The sequence below is a fragment of the Rana temporaria genome, chromosome 12, assembly GCF_905171775.1.
Source record: "Rana temporaria chromosome 12, aRanTem1.1, whole genome shotgun sequence".
Lineage (NCBI taxonomy): Eukaryota > Metazoa > Chordata > Amphibia > Anura > Ranidae > Rana > Rana temporaria.
The window spans coordinates 6970287-6994341 of NC_053500.1; positions in this window are offsets into that span (position 1 = coordinate 6970287).

A 24055-nucleotide genomic window follows, 5' to 3' on the forward strand; every position below is an offset into this window, starting at 1 on the left:
GGGCGTGGGGGGGGCAACACAGAACACTTGGGGGGGCACAGTAATTATTTTGCCCCCCCTAAATGTTGCACCTGGGGCGAGAGTACCAGATGCCCCCCCCCATGCCACTGCAATCCAGGGACAAATCCGGGAACAGACTGGCTCCGGGGACAGTGTCCTCAATATGGGGACTGTTCCCGGAAACCGGGAATGTCTGGTCACCCTAACTTAGCAGAAATAAAAAGGTACAAAGCCGATTTCTGCTGAGGTGCAAACAGGCCTGGTGGGGTTACTAGATATTTTGATCAGAGTTTGTCCTGTTTGCTAGCAGTTGTTTGCACATTGGATTTCACTAAGTTCTGCATTATCTGTCTGTGTAATGAACTGTCTGTAGTAATCGCACATAACGCTGAGTGCAGTCGCAGACCCAACATAAAAGTTTTCATGGTCTCATTCTTATTAACCGTGCGTTTAATAGCATCAGTATGGAGAGATCTGTTAATAGACTGAGAATGATGGCATTGCCTGACTTATAAGTACAGAGGATGATAGTTAACTGAGCTGAGAAGAGACAGATGTTCACCTAGAACGACCAATCATAAACTGCAGCAGTCTAGGTACTTCTTCCATACTCCACCGATGTCCCTTTTGTCATTTGCACCTTTTGTATTTTATATGGACCAAGGATATTAGGATAATACCAATAAAAAGTAACTCAATTTCCTATGAGCAACCCTTGTAGTGATCCAGCAAAGCTGAACTCCGGTCTTCCCTTGAGCCTTGCACAGGTGTCTACTCTCTCCTACTGAAATTGCTTTCCCTGATTTTACAGCGCGTTGTGAGCTTCTCACAGTACACATTACAAGCTACAGCAAACATAGGTGTGTACAGCCTATTGCATTAGTGTGTGCACCCCAAAGCTCAAACACACATGCCTTTCTCTGCAGCCTCACTGTGCACTGTGCAGCCCCATTGTGGAATGGGAAGTGCTCAGCGCTGAGTGGCTTCCTGTTCATTCACAAACTAATGCAGAGTAAACACAGTTTACTACGCTTTAGTTGTGAATGGACACAGTGAGTGAGTGTGTTCATATACAAAAAGGAAGCTGCCCGTAAGTTACATATAGTACCTTGAAAAAGTATTCATAATTTTCCACATTTTGTCACGTTAGAACCCAAAACGTAAATGTCTTTTATTGGGATTTTATGTGATAGACCAACACAAGATGGCACATAATTGTGAAGTGGATGGAAAATTATAAATGGCTTTCAACATTTGTGACAAATATGTGAAAAGTGTGGGGGGGCATTTGTATTCAGCCCCCTTTACTCTGATACCCCAACTAAAATATAGTGGAACCAATTGCCTTCAGAAGTACTAGAGCAGTGTTTCCCAACTCCAGTCCTCAAGGCACACCAACAGGTCATGTTTTCAGGATTTCCCTCAGATGAAACGGCTGTGGTAATTACTAAGGCAGTGAAACTGATCAAATCACCTGTGCAAAATAATGGAAAGCCTGAAAACATGACCTGTTGGTGTGCCTTGAGGACTGGAGTTGGGAAACACTGTACTAGAGAACCTTAATGAACAAGCAGCATCATGAAGGCCAAGGAACACACCAGACAGGTCAGGGATAAAGTTGTTGAGAAGTTTAAAGCAGGGTTAGGTTATAAAAAAATCTCCCAAGCTTTGAACATCTCATGGAGCTTCTGTTCAAAATGGAAAGAGTATGGCACAACTGCAAACTTACCAAGACATGGCCGTCCATCTAAACTGATCGGGCCGGGCAAGGAGAGCATTCATCAGAGAAGCAGCCAAGAGGTCCATGGTAACTCTGGAGGAGCTGCAGAGATCCACAGCTCAGGGGGAAGAATCTGTCCACAGGACAACTATTAGTGGTCTCTCCACAAATCTGCCCTTTATGGAAGAGTGACAAGAAGAAAGACATTGTTGTAAAGAAAGCATAAGAAGTCCTGTTTGCAGTTTGTGAGAAGCCATGTGGGGGAGGGGACACAGCAAACACGTGGAAGAAGGTAGTCTGGTCACATGGCACCAAAATTTGACTTTTTGGCCTAAAAGCAAAATGCTATGTGTGGCGGAAAACTAACACTACATATCACCCTGAACAAACATGGTGGTGGCAGCATCATGTGGTGGGGATGCTTTTCTTCAGCAGGGACAGGGAAGCTGGTCAGAGTTGATGGGAAGATGGATGGAGACAAATACAGAACAATCTTAGAAGAAAACCTGGGGGCGGAGGTTCACCTTCCAGCAGGACAACGACCCTAAATGTACAGCCAGAGCTACAATGGAATGGTTTACATCAAAGCCTATTCATGTGTTAGAATGGCCCAGTCACAGTCCAGACCTAAATCCCATTGAGAATCTGTGGCCAGACTTGAAAATTGCTGATCACAGACGCTCTCCATCCAATCTGACAGAGCTTGAGATATTTTACAAAGAAGAATGGGCAGAAATGTCCCTCTCTAGATGTGCAAAGCTGGTAGAGACACCCCCAAAAAGACTTGCAGCTGCAATTGCAGATAAAAGGTGGTTCTACAAAGTATTGACTCTGGGTGGGGGGGGGGGGCACACTTTTCACATATTTATTTGTAAAAATGTTGAAAACCATTTATCATTTTCCTTCCACATCACAATTATGTGACACTTTGTGTTGGTCTATCACATGAAATCCCAATGAAATACATTTACATTTTTGTTTGTAACGTGAGAAAATGTGGACAATTTCAAGGGGTATGAATACTTTTTCAAGGCTCTGTTTCTCCTTTGACGGTCAATGGTGCTATCTGCGTCTTCACATTAAAGGAAAAGTCTGCCTGAAAAGACATCAGTCATAAGAGAACTGCCAATCTACATCTGAAAACGTTCGTTTCTTTTGACTTTCAGCCTGACAGTTGGCATACTTAATGAAAAAAAATAATGAAAAACTCTGAAAAGCTTTAAACAAGGAAATTGTATATGTGTTCAAAGCTTAATGTTTAGCACACACGCTTATTAACGTTCTTTGTATCTAGAAGTAAATGTCTTCCCTGATATTTAAATGTATATAAAGGGCGAATTCTTTCCTGGGGATAAGAACATGCTCCCAGCAACACGCCGAACAATTCTACAACCGAATATTAAAAATGACACAGTCACATCTCCGATGCTTCAAGAAAATCTGTCATCAGAATTCAACATAATTGTGTGTATAATTCAAACAGCCTCAGGTTGTTATTCATCATTTCCTTCACTGAGCAGCCTGAAAATGTAGGATGTTTTATGTATTTGTATGTGTGTATACAGTATATGTATGTACTCATAGCTCCCAACTGTCCCTGATTTTGAGGGACTGTCCCTGATTTGGAACAAAGTCCCTCTCCCCCCCTCATTTTTGGTCTGACCTATATACTTTTATATAAACTGCAACTTTCATCAATTTTTATCTTTCAAAAAGTGTTTTCCATTGCTAAACCTTTCATCCAATTTCTAAATTGCTACATTTGCAAGTTTCAAAAACCAGTATAAAAGACACCGTGGGTTCCAGGTGAAATAACGGACTACTAGACTAACTTAAAGCGGAGGGTCACCCTAAAAACATCTACCGTATTTATCGGGGTATTGCTCGCTCCGGCGTATAGCGCGCACCCCTAAAGTGGACCCGCATTCCTGTAAAAATTTTTTTTTAGTACTTACAGTTTTGGTGTCTTGCGCGGCGGCCTCGTCAGGTGCGGCGTCTTTCTGCGGTGTCCTCCCCGCTTCCCGCGCTGAGTTTGAACTACTGCGCCGGCATATACCAAGCGCAGTACACTTGTGTATAGTCGGGCAGGCACGGCTCCTCTCGCGGTCACGTCCTGTACGTCCAGGACGTGACTGCTCGGTATATGCCAGCGCAGTAGTTCAAACTCGGCGCTGGAAGCGGGTATCGGCGTATATCGCGCACCCACGATTTCGGCGCGGGTATCGGCGTATATCGCGCACCCACGATTTTGCCCTGGATTTCAGGGTAAAAAAGTGCGCGGTATACGCCGATAAATACGGTATATACCATTACATTCAGCATACTTTCGACATCTACAGTATGCTGTTTTTTTTTTTGCCATACATACCGTTTTATTGTTATTTTCCCCCCCGGCTTCCGGGTTCTGGCTCCCGCGGGAGTGGGCGTTCCTATTCAGAGGTTAGATGATTGACGTCTGGTGAAAAACTTCCCCTGGCGCATAAGGCGCGTCACCAGTTTTCCGTAAGTAGCCGACCTGCGAGTCGGCGTTATACGGCGCCTGCGCCGGCTGTGTAGATCTGACTGCGCAGGCGCCATATAGAGCCGACTTGCAGTTCGGCTACTTACGGAAAACTTGTGACGCCCCTTATGCGCCAGGGGAAGTTTTTCACCAGACGTCAATCATCTAATCTCTGAATAGGAACGCCCACTCCCGCGGGAGCCAGAACCCGGAAGCCGGGGGGAAAATAACAATAAAACGGTATGTACGGCAAAAAAAAAAAAAAACAGCATACTGTAGATGTCGGAAGTATGCTGGATGTAATGGTATATATTCGTTTTAGGGTGAACCTCCGCTTTAACTACTAGCCGACCGCGCACCGTCATTATACGGCGGCAGGTCGGCTCTCCTGGGCGAGAGCCCGTAGCTATATGTCCGCTCTTCGAGCGGCCACTAGGGGCCCCCCGCTCGCCCCCGACTCCCGTGCGTGTGCCCGGCGGGCTCGATCGCCGCCGGGAACCGGGAGCTGTGTGTGTAAACACACAGCTCTCGGTCCTGTCAGCAGGGGCAATGCTGATCTTCTGTTCATACAATGTATGAACAGAGGATCAGTGTTTCCCCTAGTGAGGCCACCCCCCCCACAGTAAGATAACACACAGGGACATACTTAACCCCTTCCCACCCCCTAGTGTTATGTTAACCCCTTCACTGCCAGTGGCATTTTTATAGTAATCCAATGCATTTTTATAGCACTGATCGCTATAAAAATGCCAATGGTCCCAAAAATGTGTCAAAAGTGTCCGAAGTGTCTGCCATAATGTCGCAGTACCGAAAAAAAATCGCTGATCACCGCCATTACTAGTAAAAAATATATTAATAAAAATGCCATAAAAATACCCCCTATTTTGTAAACGCTATAACTTTTGCGCAAACCAATCAATAAACGCTTATTGCGATTTTTTTTAACGAAAAATATGTAGAAGAATATGTATCAGCCTAAACTGAGGAAAAAAAATGTTTTTTATATATTTTTGGGTGATATTTATTACAGCAAAAAGTAAAAAAAATATTCATTTTTTTCAAAATTGTCGCTCTCTTTTTTTGTTTATAGCGCAAAAAATAAAAACCGCAGAGGTGATCAAATACCACCAAAAGAAAGCTCTATTTGTGGGAAAAAAAGGACGCCAATTTTGTTTTGGAGCCACGTCGCACGACCGTGCAATTGTCAGTTAAAGCGACGCAGTCCCGAATCGCAAAAAGTGCTCTGGTCTTTGGGCAGCAATATGGTCCGGGGGTTAAGTGGTTAAAAAAAGTGTATCCAAGCAAAAAACCCCACCAATATTGAATGCTCCTTACACCCACTCAGAATAACCCAGCCTGGAGGGGAAAGGAACACAGAGAAACACCACCAGGCCAGATCCCTAAATTTAAGGGGGACTCTACTGAAATTAATCAGTTTTAACCCTGTCCTCCAAATTTGGCCTGGGCAATCCATTAAGGCCAGTGGGTCATGCAAGACTTTGCTGAAGAATTGACGCATAAGGACTTTCCTCGGAAGCGATCTGAGATCTTCAGCCAACAATCGCCACTGCTACAGTAACTTCAGGCATTGAGCGACATAGGCTGGAAGCTGACCACGATGACCCCTGAGATTCTTCACTTGGCCACCTTCTTCCCAATATCACAGAAAAGGCCTAATCCAAGATCTAAACATACCTGCCAAGCCAGGAGGTTCCACTGCAAGCATATTACTAATGTTAAACTTAAGAAATAGCAGTGAAAATAAAAGAACTGGGTTGACCATACCTAAGCCACCCTCCCTCCTGGATAGGTAGGTGACATTCCTCTTGATGAGGTTCAATCTGTTCCCCCACAGCATCTGGAAGAACACACTACTGACCCTAGCATAAATAGACACTGGCAAGATGCAGACAAAGCTGACATACAAGAAGATCGGAATCAGGTAAGTCTTAATTAGATGAACCCTTTCCCTCAGAGATAACTTCCATCTCTTCCAGATGTCCACCTTAATATTGGGCAATTTCCAGCCTGCCTTCCCAGTTTTTGAGGCCATAATCGCCGGGGTCCAAATTCAATGCCTAGTATCTTAATTTTTTTCCTGGGGCACTGGAAAGGTGTCCGGGGGATCAAACCACTCAACCTTCTTTTCCCATCCATAGAACGTCATTATTTTCCTGATTGATCTTGGAGCCTGAACTGCAACATCAGCAGGTATGGCATTGCTGCACATAGAATTAGCACAGCGTTAAATGGCACAAAATCCACCACTTGGGGCTTGATTGGGTTTTACCTTATTTACCTTATTTTACCTTATCAGGCATGTCATCAGTTATGTCCTCATCATTAAACACCAACTGAACCCCCCCCCCCCCGCATTGGAGACTCCATTGCCTGGATTACTCTTAGCATGCCTTCTGATTCCTGGGAAGGCTTAGGGGTGCTCAGGGGGTAAGAACTGGGGGTCTCCTCTGCCTCCTCCATCTTTGTCATCCTTGCAAACCTTCGGTCATTGCAAAACTTCTCCTTGAAAGGCCCATCTCTGCCTTCGATCATAGCCACAATGGTTTCCTGGTGTTCCAGCCAGACTTTAGCCAATTGGATTTCCAAATCAATGGATCCACGGTTCCGGCTGTACAAGCCCTCAAGCTGCTTCCGCGGACGCTTCAACTCCGGTCTAAGTTTATAGAGCGTGTCTCTCTCCTTATTCGGGACTTTAATCCCAGCCACCACTGACTCCACGCCTTCATCCTCACCAGGGGCAGAGAGATCACCAGCCATGGCTTGTACAGGGGCAGAGAGATCACCAGCCATGGCTTGTACGGGGGCAGAGAGATCACCAGCCATGGCTTGTACAGGGGCAGAGAGATCACCAGCCATGGCTTGTACAGTGGCAGAGAGATCACCAGCCATGGCTTGTACAGGGGTAGAGAGATCACCAGCCATGGCTTGTACAGGGGCAGATAGATCACCGGCCATGGCTTGTAGAGGGGCAGAGAGATCACCAGCCATGGCTTGTAGAGGGGTAGAGAGATCACCAGTCATGGCTTGTAGAGGGGTAGAGAGATCACCAGCCATGGCTTGTACAGGGGTAGAGAGATCACCAGCCATGGCTTGTACAGGGGTAGAGAGATCACCAGCCATGGCTTGTACAGGTGCAGGCATGTCACCCGACAACCCAGGAGATGGCTGCGAGCTTCCAGCAGTAGAGGCCCCGCTGGCCTCCACCATGGCTTCCCCAGGAAGTAGCCAGGAGGGTTGGGAGAGATTTCACCACCACGCTCCCCTCTCACACAGATCACCTGGAGCAGCTTCAGAATCCCAGCAGGGGAAACTCCTCCCTCCTGACACACCTATGCTGCTGGAGGAATCTGCTCCTTCCTCTATCTGACTCTGCCCCGTGCTGCCAGAAAAATGCTGAATTACATTTTAAACTTTTCCGGCATCAATTTTCTGTATTTATTTCATGTTTTCTGTAGGGGATCAGCAATCTACCATGCGTTCACAAAAGTGAAAAGAGTGGCTTTTCTCTCTGGAGTTGGAGTAGGGCACAGACAGTGGGTGGAGGGGATTAGAAGAAAAATAGTCCCTATTATTCCTTTTTTTCCTCTCTCCTGGCTTTAGAAGTGACTCCATTAGCTGCAATATGACAGCAGTGAGACACAAAGGCGTACAAATTACTCCCGGCTTCGGTGGCGCTTTCTAATCCGCACTTGTTGCTTTTCAGCAGAGTCTGTGAGAAGAAAGCGCTGACTACGGGGTGGCTGTAATGCCATTTTATTTATTTATTAAGCATTTCATCTCATCTGTAAATACAAAATCTTGTTGTTAAATTGACTTGAGTCACTGGAAGTCTTTTATGAAAGTTATTAAAAAAAGAAAAATGTTACCAAATTTTAAACCTGAACCCAAGCAGACTGCTGAATGCACAGATAAAATACATAACTCCTGCCTGGCCCCTTCCACAGCTCCGCTCTCTCTCTTTTTGTGCAGGGTGACTGGTCTGGTCTCCGCCCCCTCCAGTAGTTTTCTGTAGAGAATGGAGCCTGCTGGGCCCCTCCCACAGCTCGGCTCTCTCTACTTGTGCAGGATGACTGGTCTGGTCTCTGCCCCCTCCTGTAGTTTTCTGTAGAGGATGGAGCCTGCTGGGCACCTCCCACAGCTCTGCTCTCTCTCCTTGTGCAGGATGACTGGTCTGGTCTCCGCCCCCTCCTGTAGTTTTCTGTAGAGGATGGAGCCTGCTGGGCCCCTCCCAGAGCTCTGCTCCCTCTCCTTGTGCAGGGTGACTGGTCTGGTCTCCACCCCCTCCTGTAATTTTCTGTAGAGGATGGAGCCTGCTGGGCCCCTCCCACAGCTCTGCTCTCTCTCCTTGTGCAGGATGACTGGTCTGGTCTCCACCTCCTCCTGTAGTTTTCTGCAGGCAGTCTATAGTGGGTGGAGCCTTCCGGGCCCCTCCCACAGCTCTGCTCTCTCTTCTTGCACAGGGTGACTGGTCTTGTCTCCACCCCCTCTGTCGTTTTCTGTAGAGGATGAAGCCTGCTGGGCCCCTCCCACAGCTCTGCTCTCTCTCCTTGTGCAGGGTGACTGGTCTGGTCTCCGCCCCCTCCTGTAGTTTTCTGCAGGCAGTCTGTAGTGGGTGGAGCCTGCCAGGCCCCTTCCACAGCTCTGCTCTCTCTTCTTGCGCAGGATGACTGGTCTCGTCTCTGCCCCCTCCTGTAGTTTTCTGCAAGCAGTTTAGTGGGTAGAGTCTGCTGGGCCCCTCCCACAGCTCTGCTCTCTCTTCTTATGCAGAGTGACTGGTCTTGTCACCGCCCTCTCCTGTAGTTTTCTGAAGCTGATGGATCCTGCTAGGCTCCTCCCACAGCTCTTCTCTCTCCTTTGTCTGGTCTGGTCTCAGCCCCTCCTGTAGTTTTCTGCAGCCAGCCTGTAGTAGTTGGAGCCTGATGGGCCCCTCCCACAGCAGTGCTCTCTCTTCTTGCGCAGTTATGTCATACTGCACTTAGATTGGGCCCTCTGGTGGTCTTTTGTGTTATTACAGTTATTCCTTCTATCTGTGGAGGAGTTGCACTTTGAAGTTAGCTGACTTAACCCCCCAGGTACCTGATGTGGATGAGCTGAATCTTCGCTATCTCCAAAGTGGTTGTAAAGGCTGAAGGTTTTTTTTTCTATTTGTTTTTTTTCCTGAATATATAGCTGAGCAATAGAGTATTCTTAAAGGGGAGTTCCAGGCATTTTATAAACTCCCCCCCCCCCTCCACAATCATGATCACTTCCTGCAATCTCATTAAAAAAAAAATTTGAGCAGTGCGCGGTGAGGTACTGTACATCATATCTGCCCACCCATTGGCTCCTGGGATATGAGTGTCATCAATCCTAGAAATCAAGGCGCCTCCGCTGCTGCTTGTAGCATCGCGATGCACTTTGTTTATTCGCATTCGCAAGATCGGAAGGTGCATGTTGGGTTGCCAGCATGGCGCTGTATCCCAGAACAAGATACCAGTGGGCTTCAGCTGCCCACACTGAAGATGGGAGCATGCTCAGGGGGGACTGCTAATTAAAATACATAACATTTAACATTAACTAATAATGGCAATTGATATCAGATTATGTGCAAACACAGGGGAACGCTGGAACTCTGCTTTAACTTTTTATCCAAAGTTTGGCATAATTTTTTTTTTAAAAGAGTATATTGGTGGACTCAGATTTTTTTTTGTTGTACCTTTTCCTCGGAGTGCTTTGTTAAGCATATACATTCTAATAAATGTCTGGCCAGCTCAGTAATGCAGATGTTATATCCTAACCGCCCCCAATTATAAATATTGACACCTGCTCGAATCAACACAGCACAATCCATTGTTTTGATGAATAGAAAGCCTGCCTTTGCGAACAAAAAAAAATCTATAATATTATTGCTTTACTGGCAAGTCTCTGTTACGGTTGCATGACAAGTCACTTTTTTATGGATAGTGAGAACTCGGTACTTTCTTATTGATTGGTAGGGAGGAAGCTGAGTCTGAGCTGCCACAACATGAGTGCCAGGGCACATTTGTATTCAAAGGTATATACACTCCCTGGTCAAATGACATGTTTGTTTTTAAAGGGTATCTCCACTCTCATGGGGTAAAAAAAATGCAAATTAAATAAAAATTATTCTAACATATACAATTGCTACACAAGTCATTATAATTGACTGTTACCTTTCCTTTTTAAACTGCAGTGCTGTAATTCTATGTAAAATACAATGCAATAGGGCAACCTGGAGGTGTTCTTTACACAGATTGTGTACAGAACACCCCCCCCCCCCTGAAATGTAATTTTCTGCTTTTGTGATGGTCTTTACTGATTTTCCTAGAAGTCATCAGGATCGTCACATTGTGTTGGAGTTTAAATGTGAACATCTTATTGTGGTAGAGTTTCAATGTAAACGTCACATTGTGATGGAGTTTCAATGTGAACGTCACATTGTGGTGTGGTCTCAACGTGAACATCACATTGTGGTGGAGTTTCAATGTGAATGCCACATTGTGGTGGGGTCTCAATGTGAATGTCACATTGTGGTGGGGTCTCAATGTGAATGTCACATTGTGGTGGGGTCTCAATGTGAATGTCACATTGTGGTGGAGTTTCAACATGAACGTCACATTGTGACAGAGTCTCAGCATGAATGAATCCGGGCCAATATTTTTTATGTGAGAAAGCGTACTTTTTTGGGTGTTGAACTGTGCGTTTTTAACCACGTGTCTGCTTGCTGAATTTAAGTTGCCATTAAATGAACGGTCCTGTAAGTGCAACACGCATTTTTCGCACGTTCCGTCAACCTTGGATGGAATTCCGCTCAAGCTTGGCTTGCATACACACGGTCACACAAAAGTTCTCTGAACTTTCGACCGCCAAGAACGTGGTGACGTACGACGAGCCGAGAAAATTAAGTTCAACGCTTCCAAGTTCCAAGCATGCGTCGGAATTTTGCCCGTCGGAATTGCCACAGACGATCGGAATTTCCAATTTGATTTTTTTTTTGCGTTCAGAAAATTTGAGAACCAGCTCTCAATCTTTTGTTGGTGGAAATTCCGACAGCAAAAGTCCAATGGAGCCTATAGTACACACGGTCGGAATTTCCGACCAAAGGCGCACATCTGACTTTTCTTGTCAGAATTTCCGACCGTGTGTATGCGGCATTAGGTGTGAATGGAGCCTACTCTCCTTCCTCTCTTTAACTCTCCTGATCTGAAATACTCTGCGCTGCATGGAAGTCACAGGATTTGCAGAGAAGATATTTCTGTAGAGCAGCTCACGCTCTCAGTAACTATAATTTGCCTGTAATATTCTCCCACTCATTAGATTTTTCTCCACCTGAGAAGTCCTGAAATGGTTTCAATACTTCCAATTTATTCTGTGTGTTTTTCCCCCCTTATATTTTATCAACTAATAGCTTCAGTTTAATTTGTTTCTGTTAGTATATTGTATCCCTGCTGCAAGATAAATGCTGCAGAAATTGTCTGTTGGTGAATTTGCTGGAGCACATGCTTGGAATATTTATTGCTGCGTCTTATTAAATTGTAATGTCTTTTGTTTTGTGATATTTTTTTTTTCTCCTTCCCTGGCTGGCTATAGCAACCATTGTGTGATATTTCAGGGAAGAGGGGGTGCAAAAATGGAAACTCACTTGATTTACACAACGGAGATGGCGGTGGTGGGGCGGGGCTGTTGACGGTTATATCCCTATATACTATAGTATTGTTTTTTTTTTTTGTATGGGGAATCCAAGGATAAGAGAAATAAAGTGTAGCGCTAATATGAGTGAAGAAATAACCTATATAAAGGTTGCATGTAGTGAACACAATACCTATGATTCATATATAAATGACCATACATAAACTATAATGGTGCAAACACAGGTAAGAGTTAACCAATCCGGGAGATCAAATCTCCAATAGTGCAAAACAGTGTCTGAGTGACACATCTAGTGACAATGATGTCAGAAGTACCAAAAAAAAAAAGAATTATATATTCAAAAACAGTGAATCAAACATAATACATATGCTGTGAACATAGAAAATATGTGAATTGGCCTAGAACAACCAACACTGATGGCAAATATGTCCTTATGTATGCTGAAATCCAAAGCTGGTGAATACAAAGCCCAATAGAGGGGTCTGGTTCCCAGTATAGAAAATGCTTAGTATAAAGTCCCAATAGATGTGGTGTGATGATAAGATGTCACCCGGGAGTGCCTTCACCAATGGGCAGGGGGAGAATTGAATACTCTTACCATCACGGGTGGATCCAGCTCACCATACGGTGGTGGATCGTCAACGCTTAATCACACCACAAGGCAACACGAACTGGAACTGGACTGGAACTGGAACCGTGAGACGTCTCCTTCTTTGGCCAACAGGCTAGTGAATGCTCCAACGGAAAAAATCCAATATTGTCCAACAAACCGATGTCGGCAGCCAAAGCCGATCTGTTTGTCGGCTCTCCGATGCTGCTGCCTCCTTATTCGGTAAGGGAATCAGGAAGTGAAGCCTTGCGACTTCTGTTCCTGGTTCTCTACTGCACAAAGCGCTGGTCGCACTGCGTGTCCTCACAGGTCCCTGCTGTCTTCTGGGACTTGTGTGTCTCCCAGAAGACAGCAGGGGGAGACAGAGTAGGTGCCGGATGTGGCATAGGTCACCGGGACCACCGCAGTGATCTATGCCAGGAAGTGGGAGCAAATACCTGTATTACACAGGTACGTATCTGCTCCCTCCTCCCCCTCCTGAAAGGTGCCAAATGTGACACGGGGGGGGGGATTCCAAAAAGTGGAAGTTCCATTTTTGGGTGGAACTCCACTTTAAGTACGATGTAGTACATGCAATGGAGACACCCCCCCAAAAAAGTTAGCAGATGAAGAGGTTGGAAAGAAGTAGTAGAAAAACAAGCTGGGCCAACCTAATATTGAACCCTACAGCCTAAGATTGGGATGCCAATGGGCGTCCCAATACTTTTGGCAATATAATGTATATGAAAATTGATCAATTCTGATGGGCTGACGGCCTATTTCATTTCTTGAGGCTTGAAAATGCCATGACAGTACAATTACCCCCTCAAACACTCCAAGGTATTAAGTAAGAGGCATAGCGAGTTTTTTGAAGTTGTAATTTTTTAGTCACAATTGTTTGGAACATAAAGAAAGTAAATAAAAAAAAATTCCACAAAGTTGCCATTATAACAAGTTACCGTATTTCTTAAACACAGCATAGGCATACCTAGAATTACACATTCTGCTACACCTCCTGAGTATGGGTATATCACATGCGTGAGACTTTTTTTACAGCCTGCACACATAGAGGGACTAGGGTTGCCACCTCATCCCTTTAACCCCAAACACATATCAACTACACAGGTTCTGAGGCTAATTTAATGCAGATAAGGCACCAAGTGAGTTTAATTAGCCACAGAACCTGTGGAATTCATGTGTTCAGGGTTTGACCACTTGCCGACTGCTGGCGTCCTGGTTTTTGTGGGGGTATATCTGAATGATGGGTGCAGCTACAGACATCATTCAGAAATCGGCTTTCTACCGAAGTTTGGCGCCATTCCACGAGCGTGTGCAATTTTGAAGCGTGACATGTTAGGTATATATTTACTCGGTGTAACTTCATCTTTCACATTATGCAAAAAAAATGGGCAAACTTTAATGTTTTTTTTTTTTTTTTAAAGCATGACACAGTTTTTTCCCCAAAAAGACACTTTTGAAAAATTGCTATACAAATACTGTGCAAGATAAAAAGTTTGCTATGACAGCCATTGTATTCTCTAGGGTCTCTACTAAAAAAAACATATATAATGTTTGGGGGTTCTATGTAATTTTCTAGCAAAAAAAAAAAAATGATTCTTACATGTAGAAGAGAAATGTTAGAATTGGACTGGTTGGCAAGTGGTTGAGAGGAATAAGGTGGTCAACCCCTATGAGGGACCCAAAATCCAAGGAGTACCTTTGGCCTTTCAAAGAGCATAAATTATGTATCCAATTTCCTGACTACCTAACACATTGGGGCGTTGGCTTGCAGCCGATGGAGTAGGACGCTCTGAGCTCTAGCTCCGCCGGGTATCCTGCATTAGATCCTGATTTACCCATCCTACATCACCGCAAACTCTACTACCCGGCTTCCCGGGACCCGGACAGGCCCGTTACCTGCAGAGGACCGGTGGCAGCACGTAATCATGTCCCGGAGGGGGAAAGACTTCTCGTCCGCGGCAGACCATGCTGCACAAGATGGCGCCCGCTCCACGCGCTCAGCGAAAGAGGCAGCTATACGGCTCTTCACCAAGCCGGGGGCTAAGGATATCCCTCCTCGGTCAGATCTCCTGCTCTCGGACCGATCGGAACGCGAGGAGGTGGAGGCTTCAGGGCTGGTCTGGTCCGACGACACCGCGGATGCCACCACGTGGGACGCAGTGAGTACACAGGCCCCCCTCCCTGCAACCGCTGAGGAGCCGGGTCCCTCGGGGCCTACGGCGGAACCCACTCTGAGGGACGTATTATCAGCAGTCACCTCCTGCAAAGTGGCCATTACTGCCTTGACCACCGAAATTAAAGGGGTGAAAATAGAGGTCAATTTGCTCAGACATGACATGCAAAAGCTCCGTGACCGCACCGCTGACCTGGAAGGGAGGATGAGCAATGTGGAGGATGATGTGGCGCCATTGCTGAGGGAAGTGCATCATTTACAGTCCCACTCCTCTGGTCACACTGCCCGTTTAGAGGACATGGAAAACAGACTAAGAAGGAATAATATAAGGGCAGTGGGGATCCCAGAAAAGGCAGAAGGGAAGAACCCAGTGGCTTTCATAGAAAGCTGGCTGACCGATACGTTTGGGGAACAGGCCTTTTCAAAAAGTTTGCTGTGGAAAGGGCTCACAGAGTCCCAGCTAGGCCTCCTAGGCCTGGTGCACCCCACGCCATTCCTTTTTAAACTCCTGAATTTCAAGGATCGTGATGCTATTTTACAGTGTACCTAACACATTTATGGAGGCCCTGAAGCATCAGACCTTGGATCACCCACACAATGACCCCATTTTGGAAAGAAAACACTCCCAGGTATTTTCTAAAAAGGCAAAGTGAGTCCTTCAAAAATTAAATTTTTCGCCACAAGTCTTTGGAAAATGCAGTAAAAGAAAATGAAAATGTATTTTTTATTATTATTTACTTTATTGTTTTTCTCTTTTTTTAAAGCATGAAACTGTTTTTTTCCGCCAAAAAGACGCATTTGAAATATTGCTACGCAAATACTGTGCATGATAAAAAGTTGCTATGACAGCCATTGTATTCTCTAGGGTCTCTACTAAAAAACATATATAATGTTTGGGGGTTCTATGTATTTTCTAGCAAAAAAAATATGATTTTTACATGTAGAAGAGAAATGTCAGAATTGGACTGGTTGGCAAGTGGTTAAAAGGAATAAGGTGGTCAACCCCTAAGAGGGACCCAAAATCCAAGGAGTACCTTTGGCCTTTCAAAGAGCATAAATTATGTATCCAATTTCCTGACTACCTAACACATTTTTGGAGGCCCTGAAGCACCAGAACATTGGAATCACCCACAAAATGATCCCATTTTGGAAAGAAAACACTCCAAGGTATTTTCTAAAAAGGCAAAGTGAGTCCTTCGAAAATGTAATTTTTCTTCACAAGTCTTTGGAAAATGCAGTAAAAGAAATGAAAATTTATTTTTTATTATTATTTACTTTATTGTTTTTCTTTTTTTTTTAAGCATGAAACTACACAGGTTCTGAGGCTAATTTAATGCAGATAAGGCACCAAGTGAGTTTAATTAGCCACAGAACCTGTGGAATTCATGTGTTCAGGGTTTGACCACTTGCCGACTGCTGGCGTCCTGGTCTTTGTGGGGCTATATCTGAATGATGGGTGCAGCTACAGGCATCATTCAGAAATCGACTTCGTACCGAAGTTTGGCGCCATTCCACGAGCGTGTGCAATTTTGAAGCGTGACCTGTTAGGTATCTATTTACTCTGTGTAACTTTATCTTTCACATTATGCAAAAAAATTGGGCAAACTTTAATCTTTTTTTTTTTTAAAAGCATGAAAAAAAAATTTCCCCAAAAAGACACTTTTGAAAAATTGCTACACAAATACTGTGCAAGATAAAAAGTTTGCTATGACAGCCATTGTATTCTCTAGGGTCTCTACTAAAAAAAACATATATAATGTTTGGGGGTTCTATGTAATTTTCTAGAAAAAAAATTATGATTTTTACATGTAGAAGAGAAATGTCAGAATTGGACTGGTTGGCAAGTGGTTGAAAGGAATAAGGTGGTCAACCCCTAAGGCCGCGTACAGACGAGCATACATGTAGGATGAAACCGGTCCGCCGGACCGTTTTCACCGTACATGTCTGCCCGGGGATTTCTGTATGGTGGCTGTACTCACCATCATACAGAAAGTCCGCGCGGAAACAATACGCGGGGCGTGTCAGCGCCGTCGCGGCGACGATGACACGGCGACGTGGTGCGGCCCTGCCAGTTCAATGCTTCCACGCATGCGTCAAAGTCATTCGACGCATGCGAGGGGATGGCGGGGCGCTTCGGACAAGTACGGTAGGTCTGTACAGACGACCGAACATATCCGAGCGGGAAGGATTTCAGCGGGCTGTTTTAAAACAAGTCCAGAATATTTGCCCGCTGGAAAAAGCCCGGCGGGCAAATGTATGCTGGATCCTGTCCGCTCGGGCCTACACACGACCGAACATGTCTGCTGAAACTGGTCCGCGGACCAGTTTCAGCAGACATGTTCGGTCGTGTGTACAGCCCATAAGAGGGACCCAAAATCCAAGGAGTACCTTTGGCCTCAAAGAGGCATAAATTATGTATCTTATTTCTCTGACTACCTAACACATTTTGGGAGGCCCTGAAGCACCAGAACATTGGAATCACCCACAAAAATGAACCATTTTGGAAAGCAAACACTAAAAAGGCAATGTGAGTCCTTGCGAAAAATTGGTAATTTTTCGCCACAAGTCTTTGGAAAATGCAGTAAAAGAAAATGAAAATGTATTTTTATTATATATTTATGGTGCCGTCTACAGCTTTCTGACCACAGTCTGATTGGAATTTTCCTCTGCTCCCTTATCTCACTTGTAATAAAAAGAAAAGAAATGCCTGCTCACACGACAGAACAGACGGACGATTGGGAAATAATCCCGCTTTCCTTTTTACTTCAAGTTCATCTTTTAATTAGAGCGGATGTGTTTTCTAGTCCCGTCAGGGCTTTCCTTCTAATCGAGGCGGCTGTGCAATTGCGCTGGAGCGGTCAGAGGATGCCAAGAGAGAGACGTTTAACATGTAGTCATTTGATACATCTGACATCTTTGTTGTACAGCTGTAGCACAGCGCTTTGGACACGTCGAAGAGGGTTACATAAAATGGCTTCATTGGCAGCAAAATCATGCTTAAGAGAACTGTAACAGGACACGGCTAAGCTCTGGCAACGTGAGCGTGCAAGACCGGGACATTTTCAACAGATCTTTAAGGTTTTTACAGAACGCTTGTCCTTTCTGAAATACCATATCATCAATCAGATATGAATTTGTCACTGAATAAATGTATGGATCAGCATTTAGAGTAAAACTTGACATTTGTTGTGAAAAAGTGACCCTTTCCATGCCAGGGGCAGATCCAGGGTCTAGTCTCAGGAGGGGCACTGCCAGAATTTTTTTTTTTGCGGGCAATTTATCAGGGCAATGGCTGGTGTTGACACTTCAATCATCATGGCACCATGGTTGATATGGTGTCAGGATGATTGGAGGCGATCTGTGTTTTTTTGTGGGATTGCGACATTGCGGTGAACAAATCTGACCCCAAATTTCACTTTTTGAGGACTAATGACATTATTACATTGATCAGTGCTATAAAAATGCACTGATCAATGGAAAAAATACACTGGCAGGGAAGGGGTTAACACTAGGGGGGTGATCAAAGGGTTAAGTGTGTTCCCTGGGTGTGCTCTAACTGTTGGGGGGGATGGGCTTACTAAAACATGACAGAGATCACTGTTCCCGCTCACTGGGAGCAGTAGATCCCTTGTCACGAGGAAATGCCTTGTTTACATTGGCTGTTCCCCATTCTGCCCCTCCTCGCCATGATCACAGGCCACCAGTGAACATCGAGTCAGCGGGACCCACGGGCTCGCGCGTGTGGTGGGGGATGGGCGCACGCACGCTATTCTGCTTTTACGTACATGGTACGTCAGTTTGCGCAGGAGAGCCGACCTGCCGTAGTGTAATTAACGTGAACAGGTCGGCAAGTGGTTAAGACTCCAGCTCTTGGTTTTGGCATGCTTTTGGCGAGTGGCTAGTGTTGGGCTAGTGTTGGGATAGGATCCCTGTCTGTCAAGGACAGTGCTTAGCAGTAGGGAAAGTTTCCTGAGGAGTGGGGAAAGTGCAGGGACTTGTAAGAGTCCAGGGCTTACTACGCATGCACCAATGGAGTGTTGCCACAAGAGGAAATCCGTGCCAACAGAGCATGCGCCAAAGACGCCTCAGTGCCCCAACCCACACCTGCGCAGAACACCTGATGGAAAAAGGCAGGAAAATGTCCAGCAGGTGCACAGGAAGTGACCTCAAACTTCCCTATATAAGCCCAGCCCAGACACTACCAAATTGCTGGATTATCTTCAGTCCCTCCTTGTTCCTGTGCTAGTGTGTTATCTGTCTGAACTTGTCCTGGAAACCGATTTGACTACTCTTGATAGCTGCTTGCCATTGACCTAGGATTTGTACCTTAAACAATTTTACTTCTTTGCCCCTTTTGTACTCAACTGCCAGATTGAAACCGACCCCGGCTTGGATCTCGACCATTCTTCTTCTAAATAACCCTTCTGTACTTCGTTGCCAGAGCGGACTTGACCTCGGCTCCGATCTCAGACTAAGGCTTGCACGGTGCTCCGCACCCCTGACACCCTTGCCACTCGGTGTCCACTAAGTCTCTGTCTCCATCTCCAGAGGCTTCAAGGACCTGAGGTGCAAGGGAGGCCTCCCACTACTTCGGTCTCACCTCAGGTACGTGGCCCTCATGACAGGACTAAACCTAGTAGAAAGCCTCCCGTTTTGGGTGTGGACTGGCCAGGCCTTGCTGCAATTGCTTGTCAGCATCATTCAGATCTCAATCCTCTGCTACTGTTTGTAGGTGGCTCTGGTCAGCTGTGCCTGCCTGCCCCAGGCCTGTCTGTACGTTGTTGGAACTCTTCCAATATACTGTTCTCATTCACCTCCGCCTATGAGTTTATTCTTTGCCACCCAGCGCACCATGCTGCTCCCTAACCACAAGCTGACATCTCTCTTTCTGCTGAAGATATTGGGTTTTTAAGAGGGTCACTATTATTGTATGCTGGGCTGAATGCTGGGGAATTCCTCATGCGATCCCTCCATGTCTCTCCCACATGCATCACCCCTTACTGGCTACATATCGATTGGGCTCCTGACCAATTTCTCTTCCGGTGCCGATTCGCATGCAGGAATGGTGGCCCGTACCCTACGAAGATGTCTAAATCCCTCTGGACTCACCAGAGAGCAAATGACACTTCTACTTACTGTACAAATCTCAGATTAATGATCCACTCCGGCAGGGAACCTACAAGAAATGGTCTCGCCTCGACCGTATTAATCATCCCGTGACAGTCGGTGCTAATGGTCCCATTTTTATAGCTTGATGGTAAATTTAGCTTTCAGGAGAAAAGGCTTCAGAAATACATCATCGCCTTACTTCTTCCTCATCCGGCGGTTTATACAGAGCAATGACATACAAATATTGCATTCTGTCCAGATTAATCAGCTTATGATCTTATGACGTGGCAAGATTTTCTCTTCCGATGGAGGCTGGGGGGAGGGTCAGGAAAATTGCATATTTTTTTGGTCTGTTTGTCTGTCTAATCTATCTATGTGTATATATATATATATATATATATATATATATATAAATCCGGCTCTGCACAGCTCGAAAGAGGCGCCAAACTCAAGCACACAACGCTGAAACCCCCGGCAGACAGACGCCAGACAAGGCCGCCGATGGACGCGACGCCGGGCAAGACAGCAGACGGACACCGACAAGGCTGGAGGACCCCGCGCAAGGCCGCAGACGGACGCCGGGCAAGACAGCAGACAGACACCGACAAGGCAGGACGGACCCCGTGCAAGGTCGCAGACGGACGCCGGACAAGGCCGCCGATGGACGCCGGACAAGGCCGCCGCTGGACGCGACGCTGGGCAAGACAGCAGACGGACACCGACAAGGCTGGATGGACCCCGCGCAAGGCCGCAGATGGACGGCGAACAAGGTCGCCGATGGACGCCAGGTAAGACAGCAGACGGACACCGACAAGGCTGGACGGACCCCCGCGCAAGGCCGCAGACGGACGGCGGACAAGGCCGCCGATGGACGCCGGGCAAGACATCCAACATTTTTTTTTTTCCCTTAAACTTCCCTTCTAAGCTTGGGGTGCGCGTTATACACCGGCGCGCGGTGTACACTGATAAATACGGTATATATATATATATCTGGCTAGAGAATTTGCCTAAATAAAGATTATGAAATGTAATCTAAAATATTCCAATAAATACATAACAATTTCAAACCCAGTATTCCGGGCATTAGAGTTTGACAGCCGATAAATTTAAAATTTGATTTGTTGATAAACGATGGTGAAATCCTCGGAGTTCGCGCTGTTCAGTACCGTCATAAAAACTGCCACAAGGGGACTTTTGATTGAGTACAGACCTTTAAAACACATTGTGCAGAAAGGAAAAAAGAAAACATTGTTACACCTTAATTAAAAAGCTAATTAAGGCTCATTTTCAGCGTTGTCAAGGGTTCCAATTAGATTAATTCTTTCAGGGTTGGGAAATCAAAAGGGGAATACGTCTAAGCGTCCTCAAGCTTGTGAGTTGTGTCTAAAATTATTGTACATATAGCTTCAATAAGGTTGCATGCCTTTCTATAGCATACGTTTTTACATTCTGTTATGAAATCCATATTGGTTTTCAATCAATTGAATTTTATATACTGTATCTATATGGAATATATGTATAAATGTATCTGTTTTACACACACACATCACAAAAGTGAGTACACCCCTCACATTTTTGTAAATATTTTATTCTATCTTTTCATGTGACAACACTGAAGAAATGACACTTTGGGGCTGATTTACCAAGCCTTTACTCCATGACTCATGGAGTAAAAGCAGGAGTAGCAGCCGTTTGGTCATTTACTAAAGAAATACGCTGCTAGTGCAGTGTATTTCCCTAGTTACTAATGTGCTCCGTGCGCCCAGGAGAGGGTGCATTGTGCACCAGTACAGACCTGGCGCACGGCACATTGAAATGTAAATATCGGGGATTCGGGCGGGAGTTTATTAGGGGGGGAGGTGGGGGGATGCAGGGGAAGTGAAGTGACATGTGTTTGAAAGTGTTTGGCGGGCCGAATTGAAAGGGAAAGTGTTTTTTGAAAACAGATTCCGTACGCTTGCACAGTGCGCCTGAACCTCGGGAGGTTCATTTGCATACTGGGCATGCACAGAGAGAAATTTTGGCGCTTCCCGTGCGCCTTGTCAGTACGCCGTGAAAATCTTGGTAAATACCAAGCGGCGTACCCGTGAATGCGCTGCATGACGCGGCGCACGGGAATCTCCAAGCTGTTTTCAGCACTGAAGGGGAACTCCGCGCCAAATTTCAAACTTGAAATCGGCGCGGGTCCCCCTCCAGGGCTACATTAGGCTCTTAGGCTTGGTCCGGAACGTGAGGGGTTAAACCCGCGCCGATTCGGCACGGGGGTCCCCCTCCAGATCCAAACCAAGCCCTCATCCCAAGCACGCAGTCTGGCCCGGACAGGAATGGGGGTGGGGACGAGCGAGCGCCCCCCCCCCTCCTGAGCCGTACCAGACCGCATGCCCTCAACATGGGGGAGTGTGTGCTGTTGGGGAGGGGGGCACTGCCCCCCCACCCCACAGCACTCTTGCCCCCATGTCGATAGGGACAAAAGCCTCTTCCCGACAACCCTTGCCATTGGTTGTCGGGGTATGCGGGCGGGGCTAATCGGAATCTGCGAGCTCCCTTTAATAAGGGGGCCCCCAGATGCCGGCCCCCCACCCTATGTGAATGAGTATGGGGTACATCGTACCTCTACCCATTCACATGGGGGAAATGTAAAGTAAAATAAAACACCACACAGAATAAAATATTTTATTAATCAGCTCCGGAGCCCCCCCTTTCTTCTTTAGCTCTCTTAGAAGGGGGGGTTTCTTCTCTCCCGATCTTCCGCCGGGACCCTGGGCTTCGGTGATTTCTGCCGGGGGAGGGCGCCATCCCCGGTCCTCTCCGGAGCCTTCCGCCGGATGCCCCCACCCCATTTAAGCTCTTTTTCATTAGGGAGGGGCATCCGGACTTCGGGGTCTTCTGCCGGGGGATGGCGCCTATCCCCCGGTCTTTCCGGTGCCTTCCGCCAGGGTTCCGGTCTTCCTGGTCTTCTGCCGGGGGTGCGCCAACTCCCTGGTCTTTTCTCTTCTGTCTTCTCCCTCTTCTGCCTGGCTCCCCCGCGGAGCCAGGGCTTTCTTCCGTCTTCTTTCTTCTCTCTCTTCTTCTTCTGCCTGTCTCCTCCGGGAGCACAGGGCTTGTCTCCGCTGTCTTCTTCCTTCTCTTCCATTGGATGTTGACACGACGAGGTTCTGCGCTGACATGCCGTGTCAGCGGCGGGCATGGACTTATATAGGGTAATGCCACCATGTGACCTCAACCCATGTGACATCACATTCCCTGGGCATGATGGGAATGTGATGTCACATGGGTTGAGGTCACATGGTGGCATTGCCCTATATAAGTCCATGCCCGCTGCTCAGACGGCATTCCAGCGCCGGACCTCGTTGTGTCAACATCGAATGGAAGAGAAGGGAGAAGACAGCGGAGACAAGCCCTGTGCTCCGCGGAGGAGACAGGCAGAAGCGGAAGGCATCGCAGAAGCCCGCGGGTGTCGCCCCCCGGCGGAAGACACCGTACAAAGGCAGGAGCCTCACTGGTGAAGGGGGTCCCGGTGAATTACGTCGCTGAAGACGGGGGTGGGGTGCCAGTGCACCCCCCCCCCCGCAGAAACCGTCGTAGAAGCCCGGGACCCTCCCCCAAAGGCAGGAGCCTCACTGGTGAAGGGGGTCCCGGTGAATTACGTCGCTGAAGACGGGGGTGGGGTGCCAGTGCACCCCCCCGCAGAAACCGTCGTAGAAGCCCGGGACCCTCCCCCAAAGGCAGGAGCCTCACTGGTGAAGGGGGTCCCGGTGAATTACGTCGCTGAAGACGGGGGTGGGGTGCCAGTGCACCCCCCCCGCAGAAACCGTCGTAGTAGCCCGGGACCCTCCCCCAAGGCAGGAGCCTCACTGGTGAAGGGGGTTCCGGCAGAAGATGGCGAAGCCCGGGGCCTAATGGGGTGGTGGTGGGGGGCCCCGGCAGAAGACCCCCGGCTGACTAATAAATCAATTTTTAAATGTGTGTTGTGTATTATTTTTTTCCATTTTTTTTCCCCAGGTGAATGGGTAGGGGTACAATGTACCCCATACTCATTCACATAGGGTGGGGGGCCGGAATCTGGGGGCCCCTTTATTAAAGGGGCCTCTCAGATTCTGATAAGCCCTCCGCCCGCATACCCCGACAACCAACGGCCAGGGTTGTCGGGAAGAGGCTCTTGTCCCTATCGACATGGGGACAAGAGTGCTTTGGGGTGGGGGGGCAGTGCCCCCCTCCCCCACAGCACACATTCCCCCATGTTGAGGGCATGTGGTCTGGTGCGGTTCAGGA